The following is an 18,707-nucleotide window of genomic DNA, read 5'->3' as shown; positions in this document are numbered from 1 at the left end:
TTGTTTTCAATCAATTCCTATTACAACTATAGGGATTTTTAATTAGATTAGCCATTTTTTATCGTTGCTGAATGCTGTGACATTGCATTAAAACAATTCATTTTTCCTCAACTGATTTTGTTTAGTATGTACTACTGAGGGGTTTCTAAAGATAATAAAATTAGGTTACCTTTATATATTTGGTAGTTGCCTATTGTTATTGTTCTTGATGTTATAGTTAAGTAAACACTGATGCACGTTTCATCTCATCAATGCTCTTCAGAGTGTCTATAATATTTAAACTAAAAGTCACTATGTACTATGTTTGTTAAGCACTATTATTTATTAATGTTGTACGTGTGTTTTTTATTCACTTGAGCGGTTATTCCGCCGGCGGGTAAGTGTCAGGTGGACGGCCACGTTTCATCACTGTTCAACTGGAGCTGGGGAACGGGGTTTTCCCAAGTATTGCGGTGTTGCCAGGTAAATGTCAGGGTCGTGAGATCTTTTGGAGTTGATTTCTATTCTATTTATGGTTTTGAAAATTATGGAACCATTCAAATCTTCTTTTATGTTGAGGCTGTCAGGTCAAGATTCGTTTCCTTGTTTATTCCTTGTAGCTTTCCTGTGTTTTGGCTATTGTTTTTTAGTTTAGATTGTAAGGGATACAGGGTCCATATTATTCAGAGGAGTTTTGCTTGAGATATTTTGCTACAACTACCTACAACAATCCTACCTCAGTAGTAGCAAAACATCTCAAGCTAAACACCACTCGCTCAATAACATACTTCTAGTTCAAATCCCTTTAAAGTCTTAAAAAGACCAATCAAAAAACAAGAGTCACAGGAAAGCTACCAAATAAATAAACAAGACAACAAATCTAAACCCAACAGCCTACTTTACAAAAAAGAAGATTTTAATAATTCCATAGTTTCAATCCCATTAAAAAACATAGAAATCCACTCCAAACGATCTGACAACCCTGGCATAGGACTGACAACATTGCAATACTTGGGAAACCCCATCCCCAAGGCCCAATCCAACCACCGACAGCTCCATTCAAACAGAGATATGGAAGTGAACCGCGGCAGTACACCCGACACTCTCCCGCCACCGCACGCTGCGCTACTGAGATGACCACTCAGTGATTTACTAATGAGCAATTAGTGAATCGCAAACATTGTGCATAGTGACATTTAGTTTTAATATTATCCGCCACTCTGTGTCAATGTCCGAGATAAAATGTGCATCAGTGACTGCTGAACAACAACATCAAACGATAAGACAACTACCTAATATAAAAAGGTAACTCAATAATAGTAAGTTAAAGAAACTGGGTAACAAACACTATAACATTTCAACTAATGAAGTATAGGCCTACTGCTAAATCAAGAGGCATGACTCCTCTGTAAATCGAAATTGATTAAATATGACAAAAATAATTGTATATCAATAACATAAACCTGGACACATTAAGTTTATGAAACATTCTGTTACAATGTACAATAACCTTTAGAATACGTATAGAGAAAGCCTGATTTGAGCTTACATTGGAATTATAGTACGATGAAGCCGACACACCAAGGTACGTATTTTATGGCAAAGACGAGTGTTAAATGACGTGACAGTTTTGTTACTGACTAGGTCAAAGCCAGGGTAATTTATTAAAAGACAAACGATTTAGTACAGCTGGAACTAGTTGAAATATCACAGTGCATAACAATAGGGTAATAATAATTTGTAATGAATAAAAATACACAAATAAAATAATTATTTATACAATGTGCTACGGGAAAAGTATACAAATTATAGTAGAAGTTTACGCAACGATCGCATAAAGATAGTGTTAACGATACAAGTATAAATTTAATGTACGAGCCTTGACGAGTGCCGTTAAGACTATTTACACGAGTTGCGTACACTGCTTTACCTACAACAGAGATATAATTACTAACAATCACTACTCACAACTTCTAAGATAGGTTATTTTTTTGTTTATAACCTCCCATTGCCACTGACAGTGATGCACGAATCATTGTACCAAACACTAATTGCACCACTCATTAACAATTAAATTGGCCTGAACAGCTGATTGGTTGTAGTATCAAACATTACAATTTTACTTATTTTTTCTCAATCCTCATTGGTCCGTCACCCTAGTTGTTAAATAAAAAAAAACAGTGCTGTTAAGTCAGTAAACAATGCTGTCAAGTGAATCTTTTCAATTCTAAGAACTGAAATGGCTAGTTTAAAAAAACGCTCATAGGTAAAATTACTTTACCGTACCAAAAATCGATAGATAAAAACAATACTAACGATAGTTTCATAAAATTAAAAACCTGTAGCAAAAGACATATTTAGTAATCATCATCAATGGCAGAGTCTATCAAATTGCTGTCCTCCAGCTGGAAGGATTTGGAGAGGATGATATCGACAGAGAATGTCTTGAAGTACTTTGCTACTTGTATAGCTGCTACTTGGTAACTCTGACCTGCGACCAGCTTCCATGACGATCCTCCCCACAAACCTTCGTAAGAGCCTTCGCCTCCTACACTGACTGAGGAATTCTACAACACACAAGTGACATCAGAAGAAGATAATGATGAACCTTTAGTGAAAATAACTGAGATCCACTTGTTTCTGACATTCAAAATATTAAGGGGACAGAGAAGTAAGATACAGAGGAAACATGCTTACGGAACAACCGTGCTCTTTTAGCTCTGGAATGGTGGGGCGGAAATATACCAGTGCCAAGCAAGGCAGAGCCTGAACGGCTATAGTTTGCAAGAAGCAGTTGTAGCCCACAAGCTCTTCCTACGTGAGCGCTATAGTACGTGATGGTGAGGGGGGGATAGGAGAGCAGAAGGGAAGGACCAAAAGAATTTGCACTAGACACAAGCAACTGGAGCTACACTAGATACGACTTAAGTGTACCATTTAAAGTTTCCTCTGTTTCTTACTTCTTTGTGTGGGTTAGGCAAAAGTACATACACTCTGTTAACTTTTCTTCAAATACACAATTGATAGTTACAAATAATATAGTTAATTTTTTTTACATTTTACAAACGATCGTAACTCACCCCTCTATAATCAGAGACGGTAAAGAAGGTTGAGTTGAGTGTAGAGCGTATCAAGTCATACAACTGAGGATCTCTAACTCCCGAGTTTTTTATGTTTCGCTCGGCTGCTGGCAGAAGCACCACCATATACCCTCTGGAAGATAAAAGTGACAGTTTGAAAAATAGAAAGCTTTTGTAGATCAAGAGATTTGTTTTTACTTCGTATTGTAACCTAGTGAGACTTGTGGAACAATCAGTAACTATAGTTCGCGAGCGATATCTTTTCACTTGGGACTTGCACAACCTGGCAACACTACCCCATCCTATACCTGGCACATGTGACCGGTAGGACGATGACTCGGGCACTCATCTCGGCGGTGCGACGTTGCCGATACAAAATTCACACAGAACACCAAAAATCAAGTGAAAAGATATCGCGTGCGGACTACACAAGGGCGGTTTTTGTAAGGGCCGGTTTTTTTTGTATGAATCCATAGTTCACTTGACATACAATGAGGCTCATCACCATTTACTGGCATCATTTGTGAACCGAATGACACAAATTTAAGCTCTGCAACTGTCATGTACACTTCGCTGTGTTTTTAAAATTGTTTAATCAATCAAATCTCCTGCCGCGTCTGAGGTAAAGCCATTGATATGTTGTTGATTACAAAAAATATATCCGGTGCAGACTCGTAAGATAGCCAAAACCTCCTGCAAAGGGAGTACCTCACCACAGCCAAATCAGTCACAACTTGTTTTCTACTATGGATTCCTTAATGTACAATAAATAGATTTGGCCGAGAGACCTAATTCCTCTAACGTGGATGCATGATGACAAATTAACAGGTTCAGTACCGGCCGCCACACAGTTCTGTATGTAGAGTCTCCAGACACCCGGTAGTGAGTGTGTTAATGGCACAAATTGCATGTCTCCAATCCAAGTTTTGAGTAGTACCAGGTAGTACACATTTTGACTGCCAGCTCCTCAAAATACACTAGGTTTACTTGCATTTTCGCTGTGCAGCTGCATCAGTTGGTCATCTTGATGGATTAATTTCCACAAAAACTTAAACACGACACAAAATCATTAATCATAATTATGTGTGCACGTATGAGCGGGCTAGGAATGGCGGCGACACTACATCAGTCACCTGCCTTGCCTTGAACTTTGGACAATAATCTTTTGACTTGGTGTTATATTAGCTGAACCAGAGGTTGGGCAAGTGGGAGGGGTAACTGCCAGACTCTCACCTGACCAATGGTAGGTACAGTTGACTATTAGTCTCAGGCTGTGGTTGTTGTATCCACTCCACCTGGACCCCAGACACACTCACAGTGACAGGTACATTGTCCATGGGTAGAGGAGGTGGTTTTGTGTGGACTGTTACACTTGTAGAGGCCCCAAGTATGATGGTCTTGCCTGTCACACTCACAGCGTACGTGGAGGCAGGGTTGAGACCAACTATCTGCACAAACCAGTGAATTGTAAATTAATGTGGACAAGTAATGGAGTAACTTTGCATACTGAAGTAGACATAATCCATATATTAATTAAGTACACGGTTGAATTAGCTTCTTACAGAGTGTGCCATTGTCTAAAAGATGAACTCTCCATCGGTGACACTACAGAGTTTTACTCCGGGCGCATTTTTTTTACAGAAAATACGTAATATCGCCAGCCGGTAACTTTAGGAGTAACAGTACCTCCGTGCATCTTTCTAGGAAAAGATTGAACATTATTTTTATCTCACACCTTCCCTGCAAAAACACTATCAATCAGGTGAAGCCCGAAGAGTTTCGCAGCTTGAGTGAGCCCGGCTCCGTGAGTCACAGATGGTGTTGTTTTTTTCTCGCTATCTCAAAATCTACAAGCCATAACAAATCAGGAATTAATATAATTTTTTTTTATACTGACATTTTTTATTAATGTATTTAATAAAGATGTTAAATATTCTTGTCTATTATTATTACAACCACTAAGTATATCCAGTCATCTGTCATAAATCAGTAGGTATTAAAAAAATTTTAAAAATCTGGTTAAAATGTCGAGCGTGCATTTCCCGTTATGTATGAGAAGGAAAATCCCGTCTTGAAATTTTATGAGAAATAAAAAATCCCGTCTTGTCTCGAACTAAAAACCCAAATATATATGGTAGAGGTAGATTAAAAGCTCAGTGAAAAAATGTGAAGCTAGCTGAGGGAAGGGGTGGGTGGATTATCTGATGTTAAGGTTAGGAGGGTTTTTGGAGTCAGTAATGTATTGGTAGTTCCCACCTTCTGAGTATAGCCCACTCAATAAAGGTTTTTTGTCGGAATAAAATTAGTGACAAGCAAAACTATATACCAATGGATAGACACATCATAAATATTTAAGTCAAAATAAAATTCCAACCAGACAAATAGAAATCCGCTTAGTCTGCAGGTTACTAGGGGCATTTCAGACATCAGAGACAATCAATTTAATGTTAACCTAAAGCAATAATAGGTTGCATAACATCGATTTTGTCAACACTCAAGCAATTAACATGACAATTAAGTTGACAAAGCAATACCTTCAATACCTCTGGATTATGATGATGCAGGCAGAAACTGAATCAATCAGCAAATACCTTGGGTAATATACTTGCTTTACTAGTTACTAGTGCTGATAAAATGTTGAGTTACTTTGTTGTGCTGTGCTTGGTGTTTCAAATAAACAACTCGTTGCTTACATCCAACAAGGCCATCCACAATAGATGTTTGTATTTAAAAGATAAGTACAATTACTACATCCATCTTGGAGCTTTTTCATCAGAACCTAATATCATTCTATTTTCTAAGAATTTTAGTTTATGCAATCACTCAGCAGTGAGGGTTCATAGGAGTTCCTGTAAAGTTTTTGAAGAAATTGAACAGTCACCTGTGATAAAATCTGCCAAGTTCCTAACTCTTCTAGAGACTCTCATTAACAAAACTGAGATATTTTTGAGTAAAGTAGGCAATGAAATAAATACAAAGCAACATCATATATCAGAAGAAATTATTGAAATTGTTAACAAAAACCTCAATGAGTTAATTTTAATTTCAATACCCCAAATAATTGATGAAATGTTTGACTTTTTAAATCGCAAGCGTTTTCAAGATGTACCAAAAGATCACTCGGACTTTGTACAGTCACCATATTTGTTGAACCCACCTTCAGTAGCCCACCATGTCTTGCCCAGGAACAGATATGATACATTGGAGGACATATTAGAACAACTTAAAATGAAGAAGAACCATTTCAGTAACAGATATGTTAATAGATCTTTAAACAATAGAAGAAAAGACTAAGTATCAGTAAGGATCAGGAAGAAACAGTTGTGTTGTACAATAATAAAAGAAGCCTGAAATAAGCATGACAACAAGTTAGTATACAAGTGATATATCACTCTTTAGTTTTTCAACCTAGAATTTGAAAATTTAAGGAATACTCCAGAAGTATCCAGCTAACTATAAAGTGTAGTTACATACAAACAAGATTAAGTTACTTGTGATTGTTTTGAAATTTTAGAGGGTATAAGTATTTAGTTAAATTTTATCTTTTGTAGTTTCTGGATTCTATAATCGGGAAGATAGCCAAAGCTCCCTGAAACGTTTTTATAAGAATAGGGAATGTGTAATAGTTTTTTTTTCGATTTTCGATTTTTTTTCAGCAGAAATCCATTGAAACAATCTTTACATTAACCAACCAAAAATAGAGTTATAGGATTCAATAAGTGTTTACCCATAACAATTTTATGGTAGCATAGAGCTTTCAAAGAATTTGTTGGTAGAATCTAACTGCATACATTTTAATCAATATTCGTTTGAAATATTTACTTGATAAGGCAAGACCTTAAATTATCAATTAATTATAAATATGCAATCCAGAGGCTAAAATGATTGATTCTTTAAATCCTGTTATCTTTACATTTCTTCTTAATAAACTATGTGATTTTTACCTAGTATTTTGTCTTTTGTATCCCTAATTCCATAGAATTATATTGGCATCTGTATATTTATTTTAAACATCATATTTCCTTTTATTAGCAATGTTGAGTTTTATTTAATAGGGTATTTTATTTATTTGGCTTTCCTATGTTTTAGAACCAAGTATGAAAAATATTACTGAGCAACCTCAATAATTAATTCTGATTACAGACAATAAACTATTTACCAGGATTTCTGAAATAAAATTTTAAGCAACAGTTTTGGTTGTATATTTGCTTAGTTATAGTTGGTTTACAATATTTCATTAAATTTTGACATACCTCATCATTGTTGAAAAACCTCGTCCGTACCTTAACATCCTGTTAGTGTTAACCAATAAATACAAATCCATCGCAATACATGCAGCAAACCATAACTTAGATTTTGATAAATGTTTTGCAACAAAAACCATCAAATTCCTCCCCAAAGACCAATGCAAAGCTTCCTACTCAGAAGGTGGGAACTAGCCTACCAATACATTACTGACTCCAGGAACCCTCCTAACCTTAACATCAGATAATCCCCCACCCCTTTCCTCAGCTAGCTCAACATTTTTTCAATGAACTTTTAATCAACCTACTATATCCTTATATATAATACATGAAGGCGATTTCTACAAAACACTACTCCTCCGTTAATAATGGACGGATTTTTACAAACGATGTGTCAAAATGAAGTATTGTTTGTGTAGATGTCCCCTTTTGCTAACTCCTGTAATAAAAGTCCTCGGGCTTTGCCCCACAGGCCAACAAAATCCTAATGTACTTCTTATGGATAAAAGATTTTGTTTACTTAAACGGACGAATAATTTGTATTAATTACAGCTGTTCATAGTAAACACATGATACACACAACAGTGTTTGTTTTCAATTTTGATAACTGGAGTGGAGTGATTGATTACATTATCTTTGAGTTGACTCTTTTAAGTAATCGGAAATTATGACTGTTATTCGTTTTGATATAACGCCCGTCATACTTTGCAATTGCTCGAATTCGAGCAACAGGTGCACTAGTACATATATAATAAATGAGTATGTGTATATAGATGGACAGATCAACAGGAATTTTTATTTAATTTTTAACTACAGTTGGCAGCACTGTTGTGGTTCTTTAAAATTTTAACTTTAACTGCCAGTCTTCTTTCTTCTCTCTTCTAATGAAGTCCGAAAGTAAAACGAATAATAAAGTTAAAATTAGTTAAATTTTAAAAACCTGCAACCCTGCATTAAACACACATTAAAAGACCATTCAGATTTACAGTGGAACACAAAGTATACTTGAAATATCTAGGGGTGTGTGATGCATCGAAATTCCGATTTGATTCGATTCGATGCATCAGATTGCGATTTGATTCAGTGGTGGTAAAAAAACGATTCGATGAATGGGGAATCAGTAGCCATATACGAAAAACGCCTGCAGAAAGTCAATGCAATACCCGCAATACAGGAACGCGTTGATGCTGCGTTTCCTTTGCGAAGGTGTTCTTATTTAATTAATTCTTTGAATGTAAATACAGTATTGGTTAAATTGTTTTATGATTTGTTGTTTTGACATTACAAATTATGAGAAGTTTTGTTAATTGTAACAGTGTGAGACATGTTTTACCATCATAGCCATACAAGTCACTCCAAAATCATTCAAAAATAACACAAGCAGGGGCGTCATTTGAGGGGGGGGGGGCATTCGCCCCCCCTGGTTCCTGGGCTAGAGAAAAAAAAGTATGCTGTGCTAGATAATAAACAAATATTTTCTCCTGTCAAATCCTAAAAAGTATGGCAGACAAAAATCTGCCTATTCTTCTACAGTAATTTGAAACAAAAATATTATTTTTTTTAGTGTCTCAATAGCACATTTTGAGTTTACATAAATTAGTAGTTTTGTTATTCATTTACTTTTTCTGTTTGGTTCTGTACGATCTACCACACTGGCAAAATTATAACATACGCAGATGACACTTCTTTAATTTTGAATCATTCAAACTTAAATACTTTGGAAATCTCTACAAATATATTTACAACTGGCATAATCCAATATTTTAATGAAAATCGTTTATCAGTAAATATAGATAAGACAGCTTTTTTGAATTTTTCAACCAGAATGTTAAGTTTTGACCCTAAAATTTTAGTGGAAGAAGATCAGGTCATAGATATTGTTCCACAAACTAAATTCTTGGGTCTCATGGTAAACAGTTCACTGAACTGGAATGATCATGTAAAATACCTTAGTACAAAATTATCAAGGTCAGTTTTTATATTAAGAAGATTTGGTAAGGTATGTTCTATTGAAACTTTGAAAACAATCTACTACTCATTTTTTTATTCCAATTTAACGTACTGTATCGAAATATGGGGATACACTACCAAAACAAACATAAATCAATTTCTAGCCATTCAACAAAAAAACTTTGAGGTGTATGGCGGGACTGAGCTTTGGGGATTCTTGTGAGGAAACTTTCAAAAATCTTGAGATTCTTACCGTTCCTTGCATAATCATTTACCGAGTTGTAATATATTTCAAAGCTAACATCTTTAAAACAACAAATGAACAAATTCACTCGTATGACACTAGAGGTAAAAGTAACATCCATATCAGTAGGCATGACATAAGGCGACAAGCATTGGCTAGTATTTTTTATGCTCCAAGACTTTGGAACCATCTACCAAATCAATTTCAAAATTTCCCTCTTAATTTATTTAAAAAGAAGTTGAAGGAAGTTTTAATCAAGCTCTGTTTGTTCACAATAGATGAATTTTGGCTAGTGACTGAAGATGAATTTAATTTACCAATTATAGAATGTTAAAATATGTTATAAGGTGAAGAAGTACAATTGTGTTAAATTATGTTTATGTTTAGGATGAATTGACGAGTTAGGAGATACTAATGTACCATATTATGTATTTTACTAACAATAAAGTTCTTGTATCTTGTATCTTACTTCTAGTTTATATATACATAAACATGCAGATTTTTTTAGAAGCATTGCTTTGTCATTTATTTTATGAATTATTCAAGCATTAAAATTATACACGTGTATCAATTTTAATTTTACGTAATGTATTTTGAACATTTTATACACCAGTTTAATATAGTTAAATAGAACCTTTTGTACTTTTGTGTCAAACTATTTTATTGATTATAAAATTTGATTTGCTTTTAAGTACTTAAATACTTGTGTTTTATTTAAAAACCAAATTAACTGTTATAAACTATAGGCTATGAATACAACCGTATTCATTGCTATAGGTCTAAATATTGTACAAGAGAAATTAGTCATGAATCTAATAACAAACATAATATTAATACATCATGGAACTATTGATCACATTTATTAGATGAATATTAGATGACTAACTTACCAACATATTATTATTTTCCTGTCTGTTGTCAATAATAAGCTTACCCCCCCCATACACCCATGTTGGGGTGTTTGCCACCCCCCCCCCCCTAAGGATTTGGTAAAATTACGCCACTGAACACAAGTCTCTGAAAAATTGTTACTTGATACTAACTAGACTTGTTTTAGACTGATAAATTTGGCATTTTTGTAGGTCTGAAGCTATGTATACCTTGTAGTTTATAGATCTGATTCTCTCCTCTCATTTTATTAATGTAAACCAATTGAAAGTTTCAGTCAAGATCTTACAAATGTATTTATGAGTTCACATCAAAACATTCAAAACCTATTTGTAAAATCAATATCATAAAATAGGTAACGTGCTAACAATATGATTCTGCAAGTAAAAATTATGAAATAGGCAAGTAAAGCAGCTCACTGGCATTTACAGCAATACAAGTTCTTCTAATATATGATTTAAAATAGGGACGGACGGGATTTTGATTTCCTTCCCAATTTTCGGGACGGGACGGGATTTTTTCCTGTACATAAAAAAAGCCTTGAGTTTTGCAGTTACCAAACAAGAAAAACAAAGCCAATTTGTGGCACTGATCTACAAAAACCAAAAAAATGGGTAACAATTTACAGGTATAGAAACTTGTGACTCGCGGTCACGGTGCGATCATCGATATGACTAGCGGTCACGGCATGATCGTCGGTATGACTCCGCGGTCACTGCGAATCGTCGTTATGACTCCGTGGTCACTGCGCGATCGTCGTTATGACTCCGTGGTCACAGCGCGATCGTCGTTATGACTCGCGGGCACGGTATGATTTCGGTATAACTTCACAGTTGTTGGCGCGATCGTCGGTATGACTCCGACTCCGCGGTCATGGCGTGATCGTCAGTATGACTCGCGGGCACGGTATGATCATCGGTATTACTTCGTGGTCACGGTACGATCATCGGTATTACTTCGTGGTCACGGTATGATCATCGGTATTACTTTGTGGTCACGGCGCGATCGATGGTCTACTATTTATTTGAGAACCTTTTTTCAATTATCAATCATTTAGATGGACACACCACCTAAACCCAAATATAAGTGAAGGATGAGTGTGGAATGGTGTGTGATTCTTTGCCCACCTCAGTTTCATAAGAAGCTTGTTCTACATCGACTGGAACCTCGATGTTGGGGAATTGTTTGCAACATTGCTGGTAGTCCACTCGCTCCGTCTCTGCTAGGGTGACCAGGAAAGACCGGAGTAGTCCATTGGCCTTCAACGGGAACCCCCACAATATGGCAAAGCTGGTCGAGGTTACATTTACAATCTGAAGACTGGCGGGCTTCTCTGGAGCTGTTACGGACAGAAAAATAAATAAATTTAGGAACTTGATAGGGAGAAATACAACTGAATAAAACTACTGTGAAAAAAATTAAATAATAAAGCAAATAGCTCAAGACTTATCACATAACACACAAAACATATTTGTCAACAGGCAATGGTACACTCAGTAGAAAACAATATGAGAGAAAATTATGAAAGCCTTTTTTCAGGTTCACTCTCTCAGGTTAACACATTCGATCCCATGTGGAAAATAAATTCTTGGTCAGGAGGAAACTTAACTGGTAGAATGTTTACTGTTCAACCAAAGCTATACTAATCATTTCTACAATTTTTCTACATTTTTTTCGCTGAAAGTCTTCCCATGAGCTGCCACTGCTCAAAATTTTTTTTTCTATCTCCTTGATTTTATATGTGTTATGATTTTTATGATTTTTAAATGTAATACAATTTTATGTTGTACAGTAAAATTACCTCTTTCATTGGTAGATGCATTAACCGACACTGCGGCACCAAACTCAAGTATCTCAGAGTTTTGTGCACTTACCTGAAAACCCAAGAGTAATTAACCGAAGTAATAAAAAGAGTATGTTTAAATTTCACGGTTGAGAAGTAAAAGAATAATTTCAACTATGAACAGAAGTTATGAACAGAATATGATCAATTTAAATCAATAGAGTTTGAAATGTTAAAATGTTAGTTTTAGGTTTGTTTGATGTTTGTTTCCTTGTTTGTTTGTATAGGTACTAGATTATAAACGAAGTGGTATGCGTGTGCAAAAGTACGAGTAATTTTCAGTTGACTATAAAACCATCTAAGCCAACTAAAATGGATCCAACCGTGATAAGATTATGAAACACAAAAGCATCGGCTGTAAATATAAAAGCAAGACAAATTGTTCAACACCTGTTTTATGTTAAGCATACTACATTGATGAAAAGTCTACTTGTACTATTGAAAGTGAACGGTTCAACTTACAGCAAACGTGTAGTTTGTGTCGGGATCCAACCCCTCGACAGTGTAGCAGTACGTGTCTCGCCAGATAGCACACTTTGTCTTCTCCTCTTCCAACACCACTGCACCTCCTTTGTTGCCCTGAGACTCGTAAGACACTTTGAACGCTATCAAGTCCCCGTAAGTGTGAACGGGCTGCTCCCAGCGTAACCCCACCACTTGACGTCCTGTCTTGTACACTAACAGATTCTGTACAGGCCCTGAAACTGTATACAAGCTATGTACACAGCAGCAAGTATAATAGGAATTTTAAAATGCTGAAAGTCATTACATTTTATTTTATTGGTCATATAACTAGGTTTTAATACAAATTTGATTATTTATTTAATTTTTTACGATGCTACAAATCAGGTTTACAGTTACACCCAATTACAATGTGGCATTAATATGCTAAAAAAGGTATTTGACATTCATCCCTTTTAGTTATAATAATTGTGGTAAATAATTGTGGAACAACTGTTATTAGAGAAAATGAGTCACGAGAAGACTGCCTCCTGGACAACCACCCCCCGAGCAGGTTCCTACGTCATTTTGACGTCAGAGTTCAGGGGATGGCGGGCAGTTTTCTAGTCACAGACACTCAAGTTTCATTGTCAAACTGTTCTAAACTAAACTAGCTAACCAAACTTGTAACATTTCAAAATACTGTTTGATATTCCCTATACGACTTTTCTGTTATCAAGTGGAATTACTCGAACTAAAATTACAATGATAATTATTTTGTAGGAAATTAACTTTAATAGCATCACATTTTGCAAAGGGGGGTAGTATTCCAGTCGCGGACACTGCTCCCATATAGGTAAGTTGGCAGATATTGTGACGTACGTTTCACCAGGGGAGGTGTTTCCGGGGTGTAGTATTGCGCATCCCCGAGAAAGTTTTCCCAAAATAAAGATATTTGTTTAAGTAATTTTACTTAATGCACTTTAATAGTCTCACAAGATAGGCTAATGTTTTCCCAAGACCGGGACTAACAGGTTAAGGTGACTTTAAAACAGTGTGTTACAGCATCATTATATAACTAAAGGTCAAAGGTCAATGGCAGGATTTGAACCCAGGACTTAGGATAAAAGTCCCACACTCCAGCCATTAAAATAGCCGTTGCCCCAGTGCAGTGTTACTGCTGATTGTTTTTTTACTTGCAGTCATAATGACACTAGCGCTTGGTAAAATGCATTTATGATTATAAAATTCAATAATGATTTCGAAAATAACACATAGGTGTATACATATATCCATTAAAATAAAATAATATTCCACCTGCTGCTTTTGTAGTGGCGTTTATCCACAAGAATTTCTCAGGGTTCCATCCGCCGGAAGTGACGATAAATATCTTCACTCTGTACATTGTTTTGGGTTCAAGGTCTTCAAAATGAGCCACAGGTTCCTTGGTAGTGCCACTGCTCAATGTGGAAGTGACATCTTCTTCCTGTCAAGTAAATAGATATTTTAAAAGTGGGATAATACGGAAATTACATTCAACACTCACCTTGTGTATTTTAAGCTGAATATAAAAAAAATACATTGGAGTGAATGGCAGTTGAAATTCGCTTTGTCTGCAGGTTTGCTGCGGTGGGGGTATTTTATATTATCAGTAAGTTTGGTTGGTTGTGTTAGGCAATGACAGTTTAATTTTATAATTAAAAATTGTAAAATTAGTCCTATAAAAAAAAATAATATAATTTTTCTCAAGTCGACGTGAGGGGCTCTCGCGGCTTGCACAATGCCGGACTCCTTCGCAGAAGAGGTTTACATCGGCTTCTGACCAGGCGCCTTAGACACGCTGGTCTCGGCGCTCAGTGTCACATTTGATGTAGACCCTACTCGGACAGTTGATATTTCGATATTTTTTTAAATAATTTAATAAACTCGGACAAATGAAAACTTGGACAGTTGATTTATCTAATTATTATTAGTTATTTCGCAGAGGATACGCGTCCGGTAACCGGACGTGGATTAGACGTCCGGCAATTACTGTCATAACCTAACCTAACCAACCAAACTTGCTGATAATGAAAAAATCGAATTAAGGTTAAATTCTTTCTCTATTAGAAAATTATAAATGCCAAAAATTCTAATTAAAGATGTACAGTTAAGAATAAATGGTATTCAATGCAAAATCTTCGACAAAAAGTTAATGTCACCTATGGGACTCGAACCCTGGACCTCTTGCATATCAGCCGAGCATCTTATCCACTACACCACGACCACCGATGGTTGGTGATGGTATTGTTGTAGTAAAGGCGTTCCAGGTTCCCGCAACCCCATGACGTCATTGCCGTACGCCTTATCCACGCCCGGTTACCGGACGCGTATCCTCCATGTAGTTATTTATCAAAACTCGGACAACTGATTTTTCAAATATTTTGTAATTTTTAACAAACTCGGACAGTTGAAAACTCGGACAAATGGTGTGATCCCGAGTGAATCCCCCTCTTAAAGTAATGATGATGATAAAGAGTATAGAACATAATTCAACAGTAAAAACACTTAAACTTGTATTGTATGTGAATAAATCCATGTACCTTGTACAGCTGGAAAGCATATTCCAAAAAGAATCCAGAACAAACTTGTGCAGGCTCCCAGTACACTGTGATAGATGAATCTGACGCCTCATGCTGCTTTTGGCTCACAGAAACCACCTCCGAAGGCACTACAATCAGACATAATTGATTAGATTAATTTAAAAATAGTGGGCTTAAAAATCACACACATTAAATAAAATAATACAGTAGACTGCCTCTTAACCTCGCATTAACCGATGATCGGATTATCCGCCCTCGATCGTAAAATATTACAGTTTGTTTTAACAAAACTTGCTTTATCGAGCAGTTTGGTTTAAACTTTCTAGGAATCTCGGCATTTCCGCTCCCACGCTCGGAGATGAGAACCATATCTCTACAGGATTTGACTAGAAAATTGGCAAAAAATAAAACATCACACCTAAAAAATGTGTAAAAATTAAACTTAGACAAAAATCGAAGCAAAGAGATAAACATTTTAAAACATAAAAAACAATAGCCATACAATTAAATAAATAATATACTACTGAACTTTATAAACTATAAGGAAAACCAACACAAGAACCAAATCAACAAAAGACCCTCCTTACTTAAAATGGTAAAACTTACCAGATTGTTGTGTGGCTTGAACAACAGACACATTAGGACCTGCTGCCGCATCAACAGCTGATACCGTGACTACATACTGGGCCAGAGGTTGTAGACCTTGCAGGGTGACGACAGGTTGAACAACATGAGCCTCTCCTGTCTCTGTACTCTCCCTCTCACACACTGTCAGCTTCTTGCACTACACATACAACAACAGACACATTAGGACCTGCTGCCGCATCAACAGCTGATACCGTGACTACATACTGGGCCAGAGGTTGTAGACCTTGCAGGGTGACGACAGGTTGAACAACATGAGCCTCTCCTGTCTCTGTACTCTCCCTCTCACACACTGTCAGCTTCTTACACTACACATACAACAACAGACACATTAGGACCTGCTGCCGCATCAACAGCTGATACCGTGACTACATACTGGGCCAGAGGTTGTAGACCTTGCAGGGTGACGACAGGTTGAACAACATGAGCCTCTCCTGTCTCTGTACTCTCCCTCTCACACACTGTCAGCTTCTTGCACTACACATACAACAACAGACACATTAGGACCTGCTGCCGCATCAACAGCTGATACCGTGACTACATACTGGGCCAGAGGTTGTAGACCTTGCAGGGTGACGACAGGTTGAACAACATGAGCCTCTCCTGTCTCTGTACTCTCCCTCTCACACACTGTCAGCTTCTTGCACTACACATACAACAACAGACACATTAGGACCTGCTGCCGCATCAACAGCTGATACCGTGACTACATACTGGGCCAGAGGTTGTAGACCTTGCAGGGTGACGACAGGTTGAACAACATGAGCCTCTCCTGTCTCTGTACTCTCCCTCTCACACACTGTCAGCTTCTTGCACTACACATACAACAACAGACACATTAGGACCTGCTGCCGCATCTACAGCTGATACCGTGACTACATACTGGGCCAGAGGTTGTAGACCTTGCAGGGTGACGACAGGTTGAACAACATGAGCCTCTCCTGTCTCTGTACTCTCCCTCTCACACAATGTCAGCTTCTTGCACTACACATACAACAACAGACACATTAGGACCTGCTGCCGCATCAACAGCTGATACCGTGACTACATACTGGGCCAGAGGTTGTAGACCTTGCAGGGTGACGAGAGGTTGCACAACATGAGCCTCTCCTGTCTCTGTACTCTCCCTCTCACACACTGTCAGCTTCTTGCACTACACATACAACAACAGACACATTAGGACCTGCTGCCGCATCTACAGCTGATACCGTGACTACATACTGGGCCAGAGGTTGTAGACCTTGCAGGGTGACGACAGGTTGAACAACATGAGCCTCTCCTGTCTCTGTACTCTCCCTCTCACACACTGTCAGCTTCTTGCACTACACATACAACAACAGACACATTAGGACCTGCTGCCGCATCTACAGCTGATACCGTGACTACATACTGGGCCAGAGGTTGTAGACCTTGCAGGGTGACGACAGGTTGAACAACATGAGCCTCTCCTGTCTCTGTACTCTCCCTCTCACACACTGTCAGCTTCTTGCACTACACATACAACAACAGACACATTAGGACCTGCTGCCGCATCTACAGCTGATACCGTGACTACATACTGGGCCAGAGGTTGTAGACCTTGCAGGGTGACGAGAGGTTGCACAACATGAGCCTCTCCTGTCTCTGTACTCTCCCTCTCACACACTGTCAGCTTCTTGCACTACACATACAACAACAGACACATTAGGACCTGCTGCCGCATCAACAGCTGATACCGTGACTACATACTGGGCCAGAGGTTGTAGACCTTGCAGGGTGACGAGAGGTTGCACAACATGAGCCTCTCCTGTCTCTGTACTCTCCCTCTCACACACTGTCAGCTTCTTGCACTACACATACAACAACAGACACATTAGGACCTGCTGCCGCATCTACAGCTGATACCGTGACTACATACTGGGCCAGAGGTTGTAGACCTTGCAGGGTGACGACAGGTTGAACAACATGAGCCTCTCCTGTCTCTGTACTCTCCCTCTCACACACTGTCAGCTTCTTGCACTACACATACAACAACAGACACATTAGGACCTGCTGCCGCATCTACAGCTGATACCGTGACTACATACTGGGCCAGAGGTTGTAGACCTTGCAGGGTGACGACAGGTTGAACAACATGAGCCTCTCCTGTCTCTGTACTCTCCCTCTCACACACTGTCAGCTTCTTACACTACACATACAACAACAGACACATTAGGACCTGCTGCCGCATCAACAGCTGATACCGTGACTACATACTGGGCCAGAGGTTGTAGACCTTGCAGGGTGATGACAGGTTGAACAACATGAGCCTCTCCTGTCTCTGTACTCTCCCTCTCACACACTGTCAGCTTCTTGCACTACACATACAACAACAGACACATTAGGACCTGCTGCCGCATCAACAGCTGATACCGTGACTACATACTGGGCCAGAGGTTGTAGACCTTGCAGGGTGACGACAGGTTGAACAACATGAGCCTCTCCTGTCTCTGTACTCTCCCTCTCACACACTGTCAGCTTCTTGCACTACACATACAACAACAGACACATTAGGACCTGCTGCCGCATCAACAGCTGATACCGTGACTACATACTGGGCCAGAGGTTGTAGACCTTGCAGGGTGACGATAGGTTGAACAACATGAGCCTCTCCTGTCTCTGTACTCTCCCTCTCACACACTGTCAGCTTCTTGCACTGCACATACAACAACAGACACATTAGGACCTGCTGCCGCATCAACAGCTGATACCGTCACTACATACTGGGCCAGAGGTTGTAGACCTTGCAGGGTGACGACAGGTTGAACAACATGAGCCTCTCCTGTCTCTGTA

This window comes from Macrosteles quadrilineatus, unplaced genomic scaffold (assembly GCF_028750875.1).
Source record: "Macrosteles quadrilineatus isolate MER2022 unplaced genomic scaffold, UCM_ALF_1.0 Scaffold_1__1_contigs__length_201487025, whole genome shotgun sequence".
Classification (NCBI taxonomy): domain Eukaryota; kingdom Metazoa; phylum Arthropoda; class Insecta; order Hemiptera; family Cicadellidae; genus Macrosteles; species Macrosteles quadrilineatus.
This window is presented reverse-complemented; position numbering follows the sequence as displayed.